This window comes from Cupressus sempervirens, chromosome 10, assembly GCF_028749045.1.
Source record: "Cupressus sempervirens isolate cs-2001-9-10 chromosome 10, ASM2874904v1, whole genome shotgun sequence".
Classification (NCBI taxonomy): Eukaryota; Viridiplantae; Streptophyta; class Pinopsida; order Cupressales; family Cupressaceae; genus Cupressus; species Cupressus sempervirens.
Genome location: NC_143127.1, coordinates 854,787,804 through 854,806,888, shown reverse-complemented (window position 1 = coordinate 854,806,888; position 19,085 = coordinate 854,787,804). Strand labels below are relative to the sequence as shown.

General features: G+C 34.4%; 1 long non-coding RNA gene and 2 other non-coding genes across 3 annotated transcripts; all 3 read left to right on the top strand.

Annotated features, from left to right (window-relative positions):
• Positions 1 to 15,751: 15,751 nt before the first annotated feature.
• LOC149536698 (uncharacterized) lies at positions 15,752 to 17,670 on the top strand. The gene is made up of 2 exons (XR_016357035.1): positions 15,752 to 15,989; positions 16,085 to 17,670. It is a non-coding gene; the product is annotated as an uncharacterized LOC149536698 (long non-coding RNA).
• On the top strand, positions 16,076 to 16,162 carry LOC149536700 (small nucleolar RNA Z101). Its single transcript, XR_016358236.1, has one exon. It is a non-coding gene; the product is annotated as a small nucleolar RNA Z101 (small nucleolar RNA).
• LOC149536699 (small nucleolar RNA Z102/R77) lies at positions 16,215 to 16,294 on the top strand. The gene has a single exon (XR_016358239.1). It is a non-coding gene; the product is annotated as a small nucleolar RNA Z102/R77 (small nucleolar RNA).
• Positions 17,671 to 19,085: the final 1,415 nt, after the last annotated feature.

Genomic DNA, 19,085 nt, shown 5'->3' with positions numbered 1-19,085 from the left:
TATCATTGAACACAAGATACCATGTCATATTACTATACCTGTGATATAACTTATCACTGATACTAGTGATAATAGTATTGCATAGAATGCAACATAGAGGATAAAATTTGAAGAATGATTAAATTCTTCATTTATCCAAGTTGTGACTCATAGGTATTGGCAATCCTATATCACAACATGATCTTGAGTTAAGATCTACTAGAACACAAGATAAAGTCTGAAGAATAAATTCTTCCTTTATCCAAGTTGTGACTCGTAGGCATAAAAATGTCTATGTCACAAATGATCTTGAACTCATCTAGATCTGACAATAGTTCTCTACTATTCAACACATTATCTAAGAGATCCTCATCTCTCATATTGTCTTTTATACAAGTGTTCATTATCTTAGAGATCATCACCTCTTAAATAATGAATAAAAATGGTGGAGCCCATAACAATCAATAGCCTAACAATAAAGTTACTTTATTAATAAGTTAAAGAATACAAAGTTTTTCATAATTCAACCATACCAAGTCTTTTCTTGAAGTGATCTATCTTTACTCGAGAGAGAGGTTTGGTAAGAATATTTGTTGTCTAATCTGCAATACAAATGTATTATAATTTTACAATATTCTTGTCTACCATATCTCTAACATAATGGTAAGGAATTTCAATATGCCTAGACCTGTCATGGAAAATTAGATTCATAGAAATCTTGTTGGAACTTTGATTATCAAAATGAATAATCATAGGATTCATGACTAGAACAAACAGTTCCATAAGTAACTTTCTATGCTAAACTGCTTCCTGAGAGACCATTGTTGCAACAATGTATTCGACTTTTGTGGAACTTTGTGCTATTGAAGGTTGCTTTCTTCACATCCATGATATCACCACTGAGCCTAAACTAAAACAACATCCTAAAGTTCTTTCCCTATCAGTAACACTTCCAACCCAATTTGAGTCTATGTATCCATGTAGATCTAGTTCAACTTTCTCATACTTAACCCCAAGGTTAAGAGTGCCTTGTGAATATCTCATAATGTGTTTGACTGCAACTAGGTGAATCTCCTTTGGCTTGCACATAAATTGACTTAAGGCATTAACAACATAGAAAATATTAGGTCTTGTATTTACCAAATACATAAGGGACCCAATAATCTATCTGTAAAGAGTAGAATCTATGGAAGGTGATTTTGCTCCTACTTCCTTAAGTTTATGTAGATTAGTCTCCATGGGAGAAGACATAGGCCTGCAGTTCCACATTCCAAATCTCTTCAAGATATCTAATGTATACTTTCCTTGATTGAGTATGATGCTATCAAAATTCTATCATACTTCTAGTCCTAGGAAGTAATGAAGGAGCCCTAAATCTTTATCTCAAATTCTCTGATTAGATCTTTCTTGCATTGATCTATGAGATGATCATCACATGTTATTAGTAAATCATCAACATATAGTATCAAAGTTACCATATCATCTTTATCCCTTTTATAATATATATTTGGATCAACTTCATTCTTAGAGAATCCTAAGTTGGTGAGATACTTATCAATTCATACCATGCCCTTGGAGCCTATTTAGGCCCATAGAGAGCTTTCTTGAGCTTGCAAACAAAAAATTTAGGGTTATGAGTTTCAAATCCTTCAAGTTGCTCCAAATATACTTTCTCTAGTAATCTTTCCATTTAGAAACATTGTTTTTACATCCATCTAATGTACTTTCCATCCCTTCGATGTTGTAATAGCTAGGACTACTCTTACAGAGATGTATCTGGCAACAGGAGCAAAAGTTTCTTCATAATCAATCCCCTCTTTCTGAGAAAATCCCCTAGCTACAAATTTGATTTTATATTTTTCAATGTTTCTATCAGTAGCATGCTTGATTTTAAATATCCACTTGGAAGAAACAATAGATTTTCCTTCAGGTCTTGGAACAATTTCCCAAACATCATTCTTCATAATGGAGTGGTATTCTTCCGCTGTGGCATCCTTCCAAGTTGTATGTTTAATAGCATCTAAAACATTGGTTGGTTTTGATTTAGACAAATCACTCATGTTTGTTGCACAACTAGAATTTCTTTTGGGTCTTTTACTTTCTCTAGAGGTTCTAGAGTGTGCAAAAAAGTCTTGTACTTCCTCTACTGTCTAAATGGCCCAAAGTGGTCTTTTCTTGGAATTTTGAGTTTCTTCAAGATTAAGATTTTGAATTTCATCTTCATTTTCTTCAATGTTCTCCCTCTAAGACTCGAATTCAATAATTTCTTCAAAACTAGGTAAAGGAGAGGGATCTTCAAGACTTAGGGCTCTTTTGAATGCTAAATCTTCTTCTAAAATTATATCCCTACTAAGTTTAATATTTTTCTGACCAAGTATGAAAATCCTATATGCTTTAGATGTTTCACTATACTCTACAAAATAACCTTTCCTCCAAAGGGTTCTAACTCAGTTCTCTTTTCTTTTGGAACATGTGTATATATTGGGCACCCAAAAATCCTAAGATGACTTATATTAGGTTTAACCTTAGTAAAGACTTCTTCAGGAGTTTTATCTCTAAGGGAGGAGTGAGAACTTCTGTTTTGAATATAAACAACAATACAAGAGGCTTCTTCCCAAAGATAATATTCTAGATTTTGATCAAATATCATAGCTCGTGGGTTATAAGGAATGGTATACTCCTTCTTAATTCTTATTTCTTTACAAAATCCTTTAAACAAATTTGAGGTGTATTCCCCTCCATTATTAGTCCTGAGAGTTTTAATTTTATGTCCTGATAAGTATTCAATTGAAGTTTTAAATTCTTTAAATCTCTTAAGGATTTCTTCTGATTCTTTACATCTTAAGAAGTAAATCCAAGTTTTCTTAAAGAAATCACCTATAAAAAGTATATAGTACTAGAATCCTCTAAGGGAAGGAACAAACATAGGTCCACATAAACCTCAATGGATTAATTCCAAAATATTGTTAGTTTTTCTAGTGCTATCATGAAATGGACTTTTGGTGTTCTTATCCAAAGCACATCCTTTGCATATGCTTGAATGATCTTTATTTAACCTAGGTAAACCAGTAACCATCTTCTCCATAGTCAATAAGGTTTTGAAATTTAGATGTCATAACCTTTTGTACCATATTTCATTTATATTAGTAGCTTCATGAATTAAGGCTTGAATGGGTCAACTAGGTTCTAAATTTAATTCATACAAGTACCCCTTTCTTTGGCCAATCAATTATGCTTTCTTAAATGAGGAGTTCTTACCCCAGGTCATTACTTTATCGTCCATAAATGCAACATTATGTCCATCATCTTCAAGTGTTGTAATAGAAATTATATTCCTTTTTATTCCTGGTACATAGAGTACTCCTTTGAAATTTAGAGAACTACCCGACTTTAGTTTCAAGGTGCAATTTCCAATTCCTTTGACAGAATGTACTAAATTATCACCAATGGTGACTTCACCATTAACTCTTTCTAATATAGAGTCCAGTGCTTCTTTGTATCCTATAATATGTCAAGATGATCCACTATCAATCACCCATGCCTTACTTGAGACTTCATTTGATAGAGTTGAATACAATACATGATTCTCAGGATCATAGTTATTTTCTTTCCTAGTAATGTTTGTACAGTTTGCTTGTTGCCTAGAATTCTTAGGGCAATTAGATCTATAGTGTCCAAATTTTCTACATTTTTCCCTTTTTTTTTTGGATAGATCTTTCTTAGGTTTGTCATTCTTTTGATTACCCTTTTTATTCTTGAACTACTTCTTCTTACTTTTATAAGAATTTGTGTTGAGAACATAAAGTTCTTCATCTTCAGTTTTCAACTTTCCCCCTTTCTTGAGTTTTCTAGATTCTTCCTAAAGACAATCTCCCTTAAGTCTATTGAAGTCAGGAACATTGTCTCTAGAATTTACTCCTTGTGTGAACGTTTCCCATGAATCTAGTAACCCATTTATAGCCATCAATGTTAGTTCCTTGTCATCAATTATGGTTCCTATACTTGCAAGTTCATCTCTTAGACTTGCAACCATTAGGAAGTAAGAATTCATTTATTCTCCCTTCTTTATTTGTATATGATTTAGTTACTTTTTTAGTGCAAGGATTCTAGTTGCATTGTTGACCTCATATGCATTTATCATATGAAATGTTGTTTGATGTTTCGTTAGCATGGGTACTATTTCATTTTTCACTCCATCTAATATAATTTGCATGGCTTTCCTATTTCCTTTACTCCACATAGTTTTATTAGGTTCAACAATAGGTTGTTTGGATGTTGAATCAATAAATTGTTTTGCATCATTTTCTTCAAAAATCATCATGATTATGAATTTCCAAGCATCAAAGTGTTCTTTCCCATCAAACCTATCCTCATGTTTGATTGTGTATGCCATTGAAGATAGAAGAATGAGGCTAGATATATATCAAGTTTGATTATTTAATTTGCAGAGCCTAGGTTTAACTACTAGAGCTCTAATACCATGTAAAGTTTCTACAAATATATGTGATCAAATTTTGATAGTAACTTCTATATTGTTTACTATTATTAATCTTCCTTCTATCTAACTTGAAAAGAGATGTCAATATCAATTGTTATTCTAAAATGTATTTATCTCAGCAAGTATTCAAGTATAGGCAGAATTGCATAAAGGAGCAGACTTATTCTTCTTGTGTGTCCTTTAACTACAACCACACCTTGTATAAATATCTTAACCAAAGGGCATGCCTCTTGAAGGGACATGACCCTATCTAGGTTGGCCTAATCACTGCATTCTCATAATCGATGCCCAAGGAGATATTGTTTTAGCAAGCAAGTATAACTAAAATTAGTTAAGGTAAATGCTAACACAAAATCATCTAGGAAATCGTCAACCATGCCTAGTCAAGGAACAATGTATTTATTAGCCATCGTAAGTTATTATATAAAAGATAAGGTCAGTGCAATCTACACAGTCATATCTGTATGATGATTGAAGTTATAATTTTAACAAATAAGATATAGAATTACCACATCTTAAAATACTAAAAACTGATAAAAAATTATGAATTTTGCAAAGATAAGAAGAAGGCAAATAAAGATGAATATCCAAAAGAAAGTGAAGTGTCTAAGAGATTTTAGAACAATAGAGACTAGATGGGGTGACCTGAGATAATAGATAGAATATTAGGTCAGATTAGACACACAATGACCCAATCTACACATATACTAGTTTAATTTGACATATTTTTATATCTATTGTCTCACGCCATCCTCATTGTACCTTTAAAAGAGTTTTATATCTTCTAGTACATTGTCTTGTGGGTTGATCCTCATTGGTGGTTTTCCCTTAATCGGGTTTTCCTTGAGAACAAAATATTGGTGTTATGTGTTATGGTGTTATTTCCTTTACATTGCCATATACGTTTCATATGCGATTGGTAGTGGATGGCTTAATGTTTTAATCTTCTCACAATTGGTTAACACCCTCTTCTCCCTCCCTTCCCCCCCACACACATAGCCACCTCTTTCAGCTATTCCTAACATGCCTATCTGGCATTATGTGTTGTATATGGTAATTTTCAGCCTCGTATACTTGAAACAACATTTTTATAAAGGTTTATTGCTAATTGTGTGTCACCAGTGGCCCTATGTTGTAAATTATGCACATATATTGGTGTAGTTACTTTATTGACAGTCATGTAGCTATAGCATTGTAAGGGTCAACCCCCTTGTTCGGCTACTTATCTTAATAAAAAGTATGACAAAAACCTTAAATTTTATTTTTCTTTTCCAAACTCAACATAATTACACATTAACTATCTACTAACATTCACACACTTTTGTGCATAAAATGAGTGCACCAATAGAAAATTAGGTTTCTAAAAATGTGAAATGAGGAAAATGAAATCTAAAAATTATTGATGATCATTCAAATATTTGTTTTCAATATAAAATTGAAAAGAAGGAAAAATAATACATCCAAATTAATAATTTTTTAAAGAAATTTTATAATTCTAAATTTTTAAATGCATGCTTAAAATGATTATGGAAATAAAAGTTAGATGAATAATGAAACTAAAATCATAGAAACAAAGACCTTTTAAGAACAAGAGACATGAAGTGTCATAGTTCTTGCCATCAGTGTGGTAGTTGTATTGTTGTGGAGCAGGGAAGGGAGGGTTGGCATTAAGTAATAATTAGTTAACTTGAAAAAGAAAGAAATGCACTTAAAGCTTTGTTACATTAGGAAATTATAACCTAGGCAAAAATAAAACTACCAACACAAGCAATATGTTTAAAAGGATCTCAATATGTTTTAAAAAGAAATAGTTAAAGACAAAATGCTTTGAGCCACTCTAAGTAATTACCAGACCCACCAATGTTGGGTTACCATTACCAAAGTTCATAACCAAAGTTCATAACAAGAATAAAGGTCAAGTTCTCAAGATACATTCGCCTAGATGTAACAAAGAGGATATGTCAAACATACATCGTCTACTCTATTTAATATATCAAGTTCAACATCCTATCATCATTTTAGTATATCAATATTATCATTTACCATGTTACCATTATGACAAAGACAATACTAACATCTACATCCCACCATTGGCAAATTAAATAATTACTTCATATCACACACTTTCTAGAGGGAGCAATCCAGACAATGGGGTCACACAAATAGTACATGTGACATCTTTTTATCAATTAAGTCCTCCAACAAATATTTGGCCTTGGTTAAATTAGAATAATAGCATGCTATAATTACTGTCGACATTAACATTGATGCTCTGGCAATTTAAGTATCAATCTTTTAAGTGATTTCATCTAACACTTTTGATCAGCTTTAATAATAATCATTCACACTAGAATGAGGAAGAAAGAAAGAGACAGAGAGAGATGATTAAGCTCTCTAAGCTTGTATGCTTGTAGCTAGCTTCTAACTATTAAATAATAAACACAAAAATGGAACATAGTGAAGCCCATGAACCTTCAACATTTGTAAAAACATTTATACCATAAATCCACTCTATGCTTGGCTTTGTTAACAACATATTTTCTTTTCTAAATAACCAAATGTTTTTAAATTAAATGTAGCTTCATACCAACTACTATAGAGATTGCATTTTCTCATTACATCAAGCAGTAATTTCTCTTTCTTTGCCATTACATTACAACTGATGATTTACATTTTATGTTTAAATTTACAAACATCCAACCTACCAGTTATGTTATGATACAAACAAAATTCAATACAAAACAAATATTAATTGTATTACTGACATACACATTCAAATTATTACAAACATCTCGCTGCATAATATTTTTTAAACAAAGATTGATCTCGAGGACGTAAAACACGAAATGTTTTATCTGATCTCTTTTGAGATTATCTGATTAGCCACAAGATTATCCCCATAATTTGAGAGGGATAGAATTCCAATCACCGATTCATGGAGTTGCACACTAGATACGATATAGTGGCTTCACCCACATTAACTGGTGTACCTTTTGGCATTCCTGCCATGTCTTGCCGCAAAAAAGGTAAAATTCAAGCTAGTATATATTATGCCCAATGTATTCGAGTGAAAAAAGCAATTCACTCAGCATAAATTTTTATAATTTTGTAATGTTATGTCAAATATGCTTTTGAAAGATTGCAGATACTGAAGAATCTTGTGTGGTTTGTTCTTTTGGCATATATTCCAAATGCATTTTTTCTAGAACATTCTTTTTTAAATTTATTCACTAAAATTAGGAGGGAATTTAGTAGTTAGTCCAGTATTAGGCAGATTTTTGATACGTAAATGGCTGGGATAGAGCACCAATGTTGCGGTGCTACCTTCTAGACATATAGTTTGATAATTTTGGGGCTCGTTTTGTTTGTGGATTTGATGTTTGGTCTTATGCTTGGCTTAAAGTCACTTGGACTCATTGATTTGGAAGTGCTCATCAAATTTGGCACAGAGAAAGATCATTAGAGACTCTAATGGCAAAAATGTTGTCTTTTACATTTGCAGACTTTGAAAATCAATTTCAAAAGAGATTATGTAAGAACTGACTATAACAACAATATGCCAAATCATCCATAATAGGAAAAATGCAGAAGATCAAAGATACACATCAGCAATGGAGTTCAAAATTTAAGACATTTCATTTAAATAACTAAAAAATATTACATAGCTCGATACAAATTCCAATAACAATGTTGTTCAGAAAAATAATAATACTCAAAAGATAAGTCTTATAAGTCTTTGTTACATCCATTCAATGAAATGTTGACAAAACTAAATATAATACATAGGTACATTTCAAAAGATGCATATACATCATAAGGAAATAATGAATGATCAACTAATAGGCTTTTTTAGCTTCCAAGTGTTCGTTGTCCTACTTCTAAGTGTTTTATTTCCTTAGCCAACGAAAAACATCTTTCTGCTAATTGAAATGGGGGTGTGGCCCAGGTGCTTTTACCATGCCAACCATAGAGTAATTACTCCTCTGAGATTCTTCCTGACATGAAGAACTCCTCGACTCTAGCACGAGAAGGTTAGCTTCCCAGAACAAGATGGATCAGGTGGATCCAGTGCTACTGTGAAACTTACTATAGACATCCATGTGCTAAGTAGCCTAATCACATACATATGGTAGGGAAATAAAATAACATTCTACACATCAACACATATGCAGAAAGTAAAGAGAACATATTTACCCATATGTACAAATCAGCATATCTACTTTATGCTTCAATGAAAGTGTGCATATCTACCCATAGGCAATGTTAGAAAATAACAGTATTGCAATTGAAATAATAAAAGATGGCTTGGCCAAGCACTAAATTTGCCAACATGATGCATGGAGAGTCAAACCATAATGAATCCTACCACGCAACACTCGACAGGTTGAGAGAAGCAAAACAAAATGCATCCATCCCTTCCCTCCCAATTCTATACACACCCATCTCATAAGGAAATAAAACACACTTTAAAACAACAATAAAGTATAGTAAGGTTTCAAACATATATTGAAAAAAAATGCTACTTCATTTCGACTTAACAAAGCCCTAACATCTCGTAGTGTTTTCGATTTACTATGTTTACCCTCCAAAGCTGAAAGAGTTAAGATGAGTTCATCAAACATTCAGATGATTGAGGTTTCCTTTTGTTTTGTAGGTGAACCAATTGTTGGCCTAATAATATAATGTACAGGTTGTATCAATCCGGAAACCTTAAGTCACTCACTATTCATATCTTTTAATGCATGAAAAAATAGTCCTCTTTCTAAAAGGAAAATAAAACAACACAGAACTAGCTTGCTAGCATCTCATTAAGATCAAAACAAGGCCCTCTCATAGATAATCACCCTATTCAAGGTAAAATGTCACTTTACAAAATGTAGTTAGGTATTAGACAAGTAGTTAAAGTCTATACTATGCTTGATTTGATCACAACAAATTCTATTTCAAACTTTACTGTCTAATTAACACATAATCCCTTTATTATATCTGTATGTTCATATCTAGCAGGGTCAGTTTGATTAAAACAATTCAGAACAGGGTTTTGGCTCCAACCAATAATATCTATGACTTCACAATCAAGCATAAATTGAGAAATAATTTCTAAAAGAAGAGTCTTTCCTAGTCCTTGCAGGCAGTTTATAGAATATAACTTCAGTCATAAGACATGTCTTCTCACAGCAAGAACAAGGTCTAAAAGATAAATTTGAAATGTCAAGCAATGTATCACAGTTCAGAGAAAGTTGTGCAATGGAAATGAAGTATAACTGAACTGGAAGAAAAAAAAATAGATGAGGAGAAACTCACATTTATCCACAAAATAAGAATATAAGACCCAGTTGACTGACATTACCAAACTTGGAGTTGGAGAGATCGAAGTAACACAAGACAAAAATGAATTTCTGATTAACTCTACCTCTACATAGTCGTATCTTGAGGTTTCGGTCTAATTCCTCATTATTGTTTCACACTCAGATGAAATCAATAGCAAATGCAAACAAAAACAGAGATAATGTCTCCAATCTTACCATTTTCTATGGCTGAGCCATACATCAAGTTTTAAAAATAATTTCTGGCTACAAAGTCAGATGATAAATGCTATTGATGAGTCCATAAATTCAATCATACTGGTAATTTACCATAAACAAAATCTTCACCCAAACCTCAAAGTAATCATAATACAAATTGAAAATACGCAAACTTAACAAATGTATATATAAAAAAAAAGAACCTAGGGCATGATTCAAAGAAAAACCCTTTAACTCCATTACTTTTAATGTTTCCCAGATTTTAATTTCTTAATAAAAGAAAACAAGCATCATCCCAAAAATGTTTCCATTTCCTCTGTTTTAGCTTATATTCGCCGGTGTAAATATTTAACAAAGTAACATACAAAAACCCAAACATTTTTCAATAAAAATAATATACGTTTTCAAACAAGAATACTCTATCTGTCCTTGGAGAAGGAGAAGAGGAACCTAATTTTCTATGTGTTGCCGCTATAGGAACATTACCCCCTATTCTTCCAACTGTTGTGCGTGTCCTGCCAAAAATGTTTACTCCAATTTTTTCCAAAAACAAAATGCTTCCCTCTCCAACACCCTGTCCACTTTTATCTCCCCCTCAAAACGATATTCCCTCCTTCCTTTATCATTCCTCTCTCCATTACTTCCCAGTCGTGGAGGAGAAACTGCCCCCGAATTTGCTGGAAATGGTATTTTCCCACTACTTTTGCATATATCCGCCATAAAGATGACCTCCTAGAAAAATCAATCACATTTACAAAGACAACTATTTAAGGAATTAAATAGATTGCCATAAAGTATATATCACTTCCTATTTTTTTTGTTTAAATCTTCTAGAACAAAGAACTGTAAGATGCAATAGTTTCCTTTTCATAAAAATATAACCCCATTCATGTCATAGAACTACATTTCATTATCTCAGTATCATTTATATATTTAGGAAAACAAAAATCCAATGCATCAATATTAATTCACGTTAGACTAAGTGGTGTGTGATGTGTTGTAGGGATTATCCATCTATCCCCCTTTGAGAGGCTAACTCTCTCTACCCAACCACACCCTTGCCTTCGACACTTGTAGACACTCAAACACTTGCAAACATATAGGAGTTAGTATCTTCCAGTCGATAAATAAACATCATATGTGAACATCATAACTATAATACATACACATACATCAAAATATGAACTTAAATCATGTCTACATAATATCAACAACATGATCGTAAAACGACTTAACCATTCGTTTAACATAACTTAAAAATCCTTAAATAACATTAATTTCCCAAATAGTTAACATATCACAAGACATAATTAATCTAATCCATGAATTAATCTAGCAAGTTTAAAAATAGTTGACCTAGTCAAAATAACAAGGTTGCCACTTAATCGCCTTGTGGGCACAAACAAAGAAGTCGTATGATGAGTCATGACAAATTATCTAATAAATCCCTTCAACATAAAACCAATTGGGCAGATAAAATACAGTAGAAACTCAAAACAAAAAGAAACATGACCTTGATAATATACCTTACAGTAGTATTAATGTATAAACAAAACTGAAGAAAGTGGGTAACAATAGCTTTTTCTTCAATAATTTTACCTGGATGAAGAAGCTTTTGTTGATATAATGCCTAGGACAATTAATTTACCCACTTCACCTGAACGCACCAAAATGCTGAGAGAGAATAAAATTGGGTATGTGGGAAGTAGGAGAAGTGAAAAATGAAGCAATGACTAGGGTCTTCTGGTTTCCCGTAACCTATACCAATAATCCTTGTCCTCCCAATGCAAGTGTCATTTAACAAGCTAACATGAAGATGAATGCTCATTTAATTCAGATGGACAACTAACATGCTTTCATTAAACGATATCTATGCAAATTTAGTTGCTCAAACTTTGATCTTTTTAATTTTTTTCTAATTTGTGATTACAAAAAATATTTTTCTTCTTGTCTTTATTGTTTGGAACCAATGAAATCTTAGATAGATAGTATTTTTATTATTTGAAAAATATGTTAAAAATAATAGACTTTGTAATATACTATAAAACTAAAGAAATACTGAAATCCTATTGGACAATTTAATAATGTATAAGTATCTTAAAAAATGCATAAGTATTCCTGCCATGCATAGGAACTAATAATAAATAAATAAACATTAAAAAGTATTAAAATTGGTAAAAGTAGATTCCCAAAAAGAAGTAAGTTTTTTTTTTTGATGAATAGTCCCTTCCTTATATTAAAAAATACAATAAAGTTACATATTCACAATAAAAGGGGTCGGGGGAAACAGGATCACCTCGCGAGTTCATACAGCCACAAATCGGAAATCAACTATTCATCAAAAAAAACTTTTAGAAAACATCAAAAAATAAAGAAATTCTACCGCCAGTGCAACGCTAGCCGAGGAAGGAGGATCCTTATCATCAAAGCCCCACCCGAGGGTGGGGAAAGTAGATGGCTCAAGGGGAGCCCATCCGTCATCATCAACAACAACATTATCTTCATATTTCTCTCCCTCAGGGCTGGGAGGAGAAATGGCTAAGTCCAGTTGAGGAAACACCCACTTGGGGTCTGAGTGAGTAGAGGGCCAACCGGTAGCAGGAGCAACAAGAAGAGCCATTGGGGACCACCCCAAATTAGACCTCCAAGGAGGCGATGCAGAGCGGTGCTGACCACCAGAACCTCCAGAAGAGTGGCACCGACCAAAAGCACCACTGTTGGGAGAGCGATGTGGCTGAGAGCGAGGCATGTGCGAGCAGTGAGTAGAATTGCTATGTCCTCAACGACGACTGCGAGGAGTACAGTCACCGAAGGCCAAATCCGACGGAACACAAGCAACCGTACAAGGGGCATTTCCCCAATGAGCCAAAAGCTCCTGTATGTGAGCCACCTCCAAAGCCACTTTATCTATTTGTACTTGAAACTGCAACATGACATTGTTATAAATACATGCTTTAGCATACATAGCCACATTAATGTCAAGTGTGTTGTTAGCATAAATGTCTGCATTGCGATCTTTCCAAATGGTAAATAAGATCTCCAATTTGAAAGCATGTCATATCTAGGCATATTTGACAGGTATCTAAGTATTATCACTCGGAAGAACCATATGCCAAGAAAAAGGTTCTAGGCAAAAGGGGCAAAAGAGATCATGGATCCATTGCCAGTAACACTGAGCTCATTTACAGAACCAAAAAATGTGCAAAAAAGACTTTGGTTGACCACAGAAAGGGCAATGGGGGTCACGAACTCCCAGGTGCCACAGTTGAGGGCCCAAAGGCAAGCCCTAGAAAAGAATACACCAAATGAAATGCACAATTTTGGGTTCAGTAATGGCGTGACACACAGTGGAGAACCTATGACTCCAAGTGTGATGCAAAGATTGCAAATGTCATCGTTGGTTGAGAACATCAACCATGGGCAGGTGAGGAACCAACCATCGGTAGCCCAACCTAGGCTTATAGTTGGTTACTGGGGTGTCTAGATACAACTTCCAATCTTTCCACCAAGGGCGAGAGGATTGAATACCCACTTTATGTAACAAATGTGAAGGCACTGCAGAAACTAGAAGATCAAAAGTCTGTCGATCTGGACAAGTGAGCCTGAATTGCACTCTCATGTCCTCCCACGACCGTAAGCTCATAGTAACTTTGGAAAAAAGATCTTTAGGTGTCCTTATGCCACGTTTAAAAAAATGCAGAGCACTAGCCCCATGCACCTTAGCTAGGGGAACACCTTGGATAGCAAATAAAGGTGACCACCAAAGATTATGTTGGTTCATGGAGAGCCCATCTTTGAACCCATTGCCAACCCAACGAAGCCAAGGCTTAACTGCTTCCCAGGCTCTCCAAATACTCTTGGCAACAAAGGTACCTTGAATCTGGATAGGTTCAGTGGTAATAAGAAGGGTCTAAAACCCAGTCCCTTTCTAGGCTGGCAGGTGAGACAGAATGCCTGAGGAAATGCAATGTCTTAACAGAATCTTCCAAGCTTCATTGCTGGAAAGAGCTCGAATTACTCATTTGGCACATGAAGCAGTACCTTGCTTTTGGGTGGACAACAAGCCTAGGCCACCAGACTCCTTGGGAAGACAACAAAAATCCCAAGCAACTCTATGAAAGCCCTGGTGAGAAGCGTTTGACGCCCAGAGGAAGTCATGTAAAAGGCACTCAAGTTTCAGGTAAGAGGCTTTTGAAGGAGCCCAACAGGAAGAATAATAAACATGGGTGGCAACCAACACTTTGGAGCAAATCTGGAATTTTCCCGCTAGGGAGAGAGGTTTGGTGATCCAATACTCCAGCTTCTTCTCTATTCTAGCAAGAATCACATTTCAGAGCTCAACAGTTGAGGCTCAGAAGGTGAAGGGGATACCCAAAAAACAAAAGACTTCCCCATGTTGAACCCATTTCCATTAATATTGCTCAAGCCAAGCAAGACATGGAAGGTAAGGCTGCTTGTAGCAAAGGGTTTTGTGCCACTGAATGGTAGACCTTGAAGCAAGACAAAATGTGTCAAGACATTGCAAAGCGGAGGCAATATTCTCTTCATCCTCTATGAGAGTGAGGAAGGAGTCGTCCACGAAATGACCATTCACAAGTTGATCAGGGGAATCCAGGAGGGAAATAACGCAAACCCTTCTTTGGAAGATGGCATTTGCAAGTAAATACCCAAAACCTTATGTTGCCAACACATATAAAGAGGGTGCTAGCGAGCATCCTTGGCGAATTGATCGATAAAGCCCAAACACTTGAGACTGACGATCATTAATGGAGATGCAAGCAAAGGCATCTCCAAAAAGCATTTGGATTGACTGTAAAAAAGTAGGGCTAAACCCAAGAGCTTGAAGCATTGCAAGAATGAAAGGCCACTCAATCCTATCATAAGCTTTGGAAAAATCAATTTTGAGAAAGATGGCCTGTTGCTTTGAATGTCGAACCCATTCCATTCATTCCCACACAACAATTATATTGCCTAAGATATAACAAGATTTGATAAAACTCGTTTGTTCAGGGTGAATGATCCAAGGAAGAAGATGATGGATTTTAAGAGAGAGCCTTGGCAATGATCTTATAGGAGACGTTCAACAACATAATAGGCCTCCAATTGCAGATGTCTTCAGGGTCGCTCACCTTAGGTATGAACTTGATATTCCCCTTGTTAATAATATTGCCTGGAGAATGGAAATTGTAGGCCTCAATGTAAACCTTATGCAGGTCTGGACCAATCTCATCCCAAAATGCTTTATAAAGTTCACAAGAGAAGCCATCACACCCAGGGGCCTTATCGTACGTCATGGAGAATACAGCTTCCTTGAGGTCCTCTAGAGTGAGCTTCTGCTCACAAAACACATATTTTTCTAGAGTGAGACTTTTAGGCGTGACAGCCAAACAAGCCTGCAAGGCTTGGTCCCAGGCTACCGAAGGACCCTGCGCTGTGATTTTCCTCTGGGTGGATTCAGTGGTGAGTAAGATTTTTTTGAAAATGTGAAAGATTGGGGAAAAAAAATAAAAATCAAAGCAATTAGATTTCCACTATCCATGAATATTGTATTAATTTCTGGGAAAGATTGTGTAAGTGTTTTTTCATCAATGTTTCAGATCATACTATATGATCCATCATCAAGATGCCAAAGAGTCAATGAGAGCCAAAAAAAAACTTCCAAAAGAAAACGAAAACGACAATTTTTTAAGAATAAATTTTTAAAAGCGCACAAATAACCTATTTGAATTGATAAAACAAAGGCCGTGAAACAAAATAAGCAAGGCAAAATAAAGCGATCCTCATCAACGATCATTATGCCTGAAAACCCTAGCCCATTCCAGACCTCCTTTTAACCCCAATGCTAATCCTTCTCTTTCTAACAGATTTAGAACCCTAACCCTAAAACTACATATATCCTCATATCGATTGCAACGCATAGCAATTGTTGTTTTATTTTCTGCTTCGACGCGGTCACAAAAATCTTCCTCTATCTTATTAGTGTGCAGGTTGGATTGGTTTGTACCTTCTATAGATCAAATTTATTGAGTATTTTTGTTGATTATTGAGTAATGTTGTTTCGTTTATCCGATTTTGAGGGCAGGTGATGAAAATCTTACAAATGGGTAATTTGCGCCTGAAAATCTGTGATGTAAAACACCTTGGAGAACTGATGCCCTCTTCTTTGTATTTTTTTTTTTTTGTTTCACTGGTTTATAAATTGTGTTTTAATAGAGTGAAATGAGGAGAAAAGATTCCCTATTGGTTTGAGTGCCGGAATGATGGCATTTGTATTAGCTCTATCTGATCACTCTCTTTCTGTTTGTAGCTCTCTTTCAGATTTCTAGGCATTACATTGAGGAGGGTTTTTCTATTCATGTTTGCCATCTAGCATTGTTCCTTCCTTGATTTGCTTTGATCTTGGCAATGGGTTTGCCGTGGCTGTTCTGTTTCATGAGTTGCTATCCACCGGTTCCTATACTCGGAAGCCAATCTGTTCTGTATTCCAAATACTGGTGCATATTGGAGGACATAATTGTAGACGACTATAAATAGACTTTGTGAATTTGTCATCTATTATATTGAAAATTTTAAGAAACCAAGCTATAAACTGAAATAGAAATTGGAAGGTTACTTTAGATGGAAGTAGTACTGGTGGAATCGGTAGATACCAATAGATGGAGCAGAACGACAACAAGAATTGAAAAACTTAATCTAAAAGCCACAAGATGTCTGAGAGACGATGTCAACCTAACTACCAGATTAGGGCACACGTTGTGTTTCATAGGCAGTGAAATGAGTAGGAAGGATTTTCTGTTGCTTTAAATGCTGAAATTATGACATTTTATGTTAGCTCTATCCGATCCCTTGGTTTGCATTTCGTGAATTGTCTCCCATTGATTTTAGCACTTTAACCAGTTTTGTAAATGTTAATGAAGTTCACAATATGGATGCGGTACCTTGTCTTCTTTCTGTAGAAATACCCTAGTTTTGTTATTATTTAATATTTGAATCGTTCGTTTATTTCCAGAACAAGGATTTGGGGATATTTTTAGAACTGTTTTTCTGTGATAGATTCGGGTTCAAATCTATTATGCATTTTAAAGTACGAGTCAAATGAGTATGATAGTAATCGTCAGACAGGAAGATAAATATCTCACTCAGATTTCAATTCCTGCAAACCCTCGAAGTTTGCATAATATGCTATATGCAGAAGTTGATTTTCTTTGTTAAACTGAAATTTGAATTGTTTGGGTGAGATTGGGAGAAGCTATGAGTAACTGTTAAGCGAAGGCACATCTTCAGCAGCGCAACCTCAACAGCCATCGGCTCAGTGAAGAAGTACAATCCTGCACCTGTGCCAGGGAGTTGAACCTTGGTGGCTTCGGTACGGATGAAATGACTTTACCATAATTTATTTTATGTATTAATTTTCTTCACTCCGTTAAAATTGCTTTCTGTAGATGGTAGTTTCTTGCATCATCTTGCATCATCACTAAGGAGGAAAACGAACACATGAATAGATAATCTGATATTAGCTAGTGATGATGGATCGCATAGTATGATGGGAAAGCTGATCCAAAATCATGATGTAAAATAAGAACACTATCTAAAATTTCCATGTGTAAATTTTGTATTTTTATAGGTTTTAAGGGTTTGTTTGAAAAGTTGATCTGTGTACTTTTCTCATGATATGTTATCAACGAAGCAACTTCTGTGTTAGTTTTGTTTCCATAAATCACCTTTTTATTTGATTATGCCTATTTTTTGTTTAGTTTAGTGTAGGAAACTTGCTGTGTGTTATCCCTTGTTAGGTCATTCTGATTTTTGGCACAAGAGACACTTGTCTGATGTATGTCAACCTGAATAAATCAGATCATTAGTTCAACAAATCTGTGAAGGGAATGCTAGTTTTCAAGTTGAGTGATATGCTGATGTAGACAAGAAATCAAGTAGATCCGTTTTGATACCGAAATTTCTGAAAATTGGGGAATACATGTGAACAATTTAGTAGCTGAAGAACCTGGACATGTCCAGTAGTCCAGTAGACTATAAAAAGCAGGTGAACAATGTAGTAGGTAAAATTCTAATATTTAGAAAGTTTGACGAAAACACCAATATCTTGAAATTTCGAAGACATGCTATCCTGTCTTTTTCATTGTGATTGATTATTAAGTAAGATTGTACATAAGATAGTAAATGCTGTGTACCTTTAAAAGGGTCTTTCACCCCTTCAAACATAAAATGACTGTAAAATACATTCAACAAATTTGATGATCTTATTTTGATGACGAGGTTTTAAGAAAACTATGATAGATTTAACCTGAAGTTCTCCCAGCTCCTCTATCATGGTTATATGGTGTTAAAGGGTCTTTATAAGCAGAACACTAGTTTGGTTCAGTGCAATTAGACTACTGAAAAGGTTCAGTGATAAACCGGGGTCATTGATACTTATTTTGAAAACAGGGGTGCACTGGAGTCGACGATCCTTTTTTGGAAAACAGGGGTGCATTGTTTCTATTTTTGAAACTTTATCTATCTAGTATGTTTCTAATTCAAGTTGTCTTGTTTTGTTCTATTGTTAAAGCCAAGTCTAACGTTATTGTTGTTTTAGTTGTAACTTCCTTATTTTAGCTAGTGATTAACCAATTTAATTATTATTAAGTCCAGAGGCTTTTTATAGTGGCAGCAATCTTCAATGCAAATATTTTTTATTTTCAAAAAAAAATTTGATGTTCATTTACATGTCAGAAAAACAAAATAGAAATAGACTAAATATAATTATAATTAAAATTGTGAAAATGACATAGATTAAATGGAAGTAATCATTTTCTCACACCTCTTAGATTCACGATGATGAAAATTATAGGATTATGTGTGTGTGTGTGTGTGTCACGTAGGGAGATTGTAGGTTTGTGAGATATTACATTTTATAAATTATATTTTAATTTTCATTCTATTATATTCTCTAAATATAAATAAATAAAGGCCTTCTATTATAAATTGAGGTCTTATAGGCTGATCATAGCTTTGTGATATATTATGTTTTGTAAACTATATTTTAATATCCATTGCATTATATTCTCTAAATGCAATATTCTCTA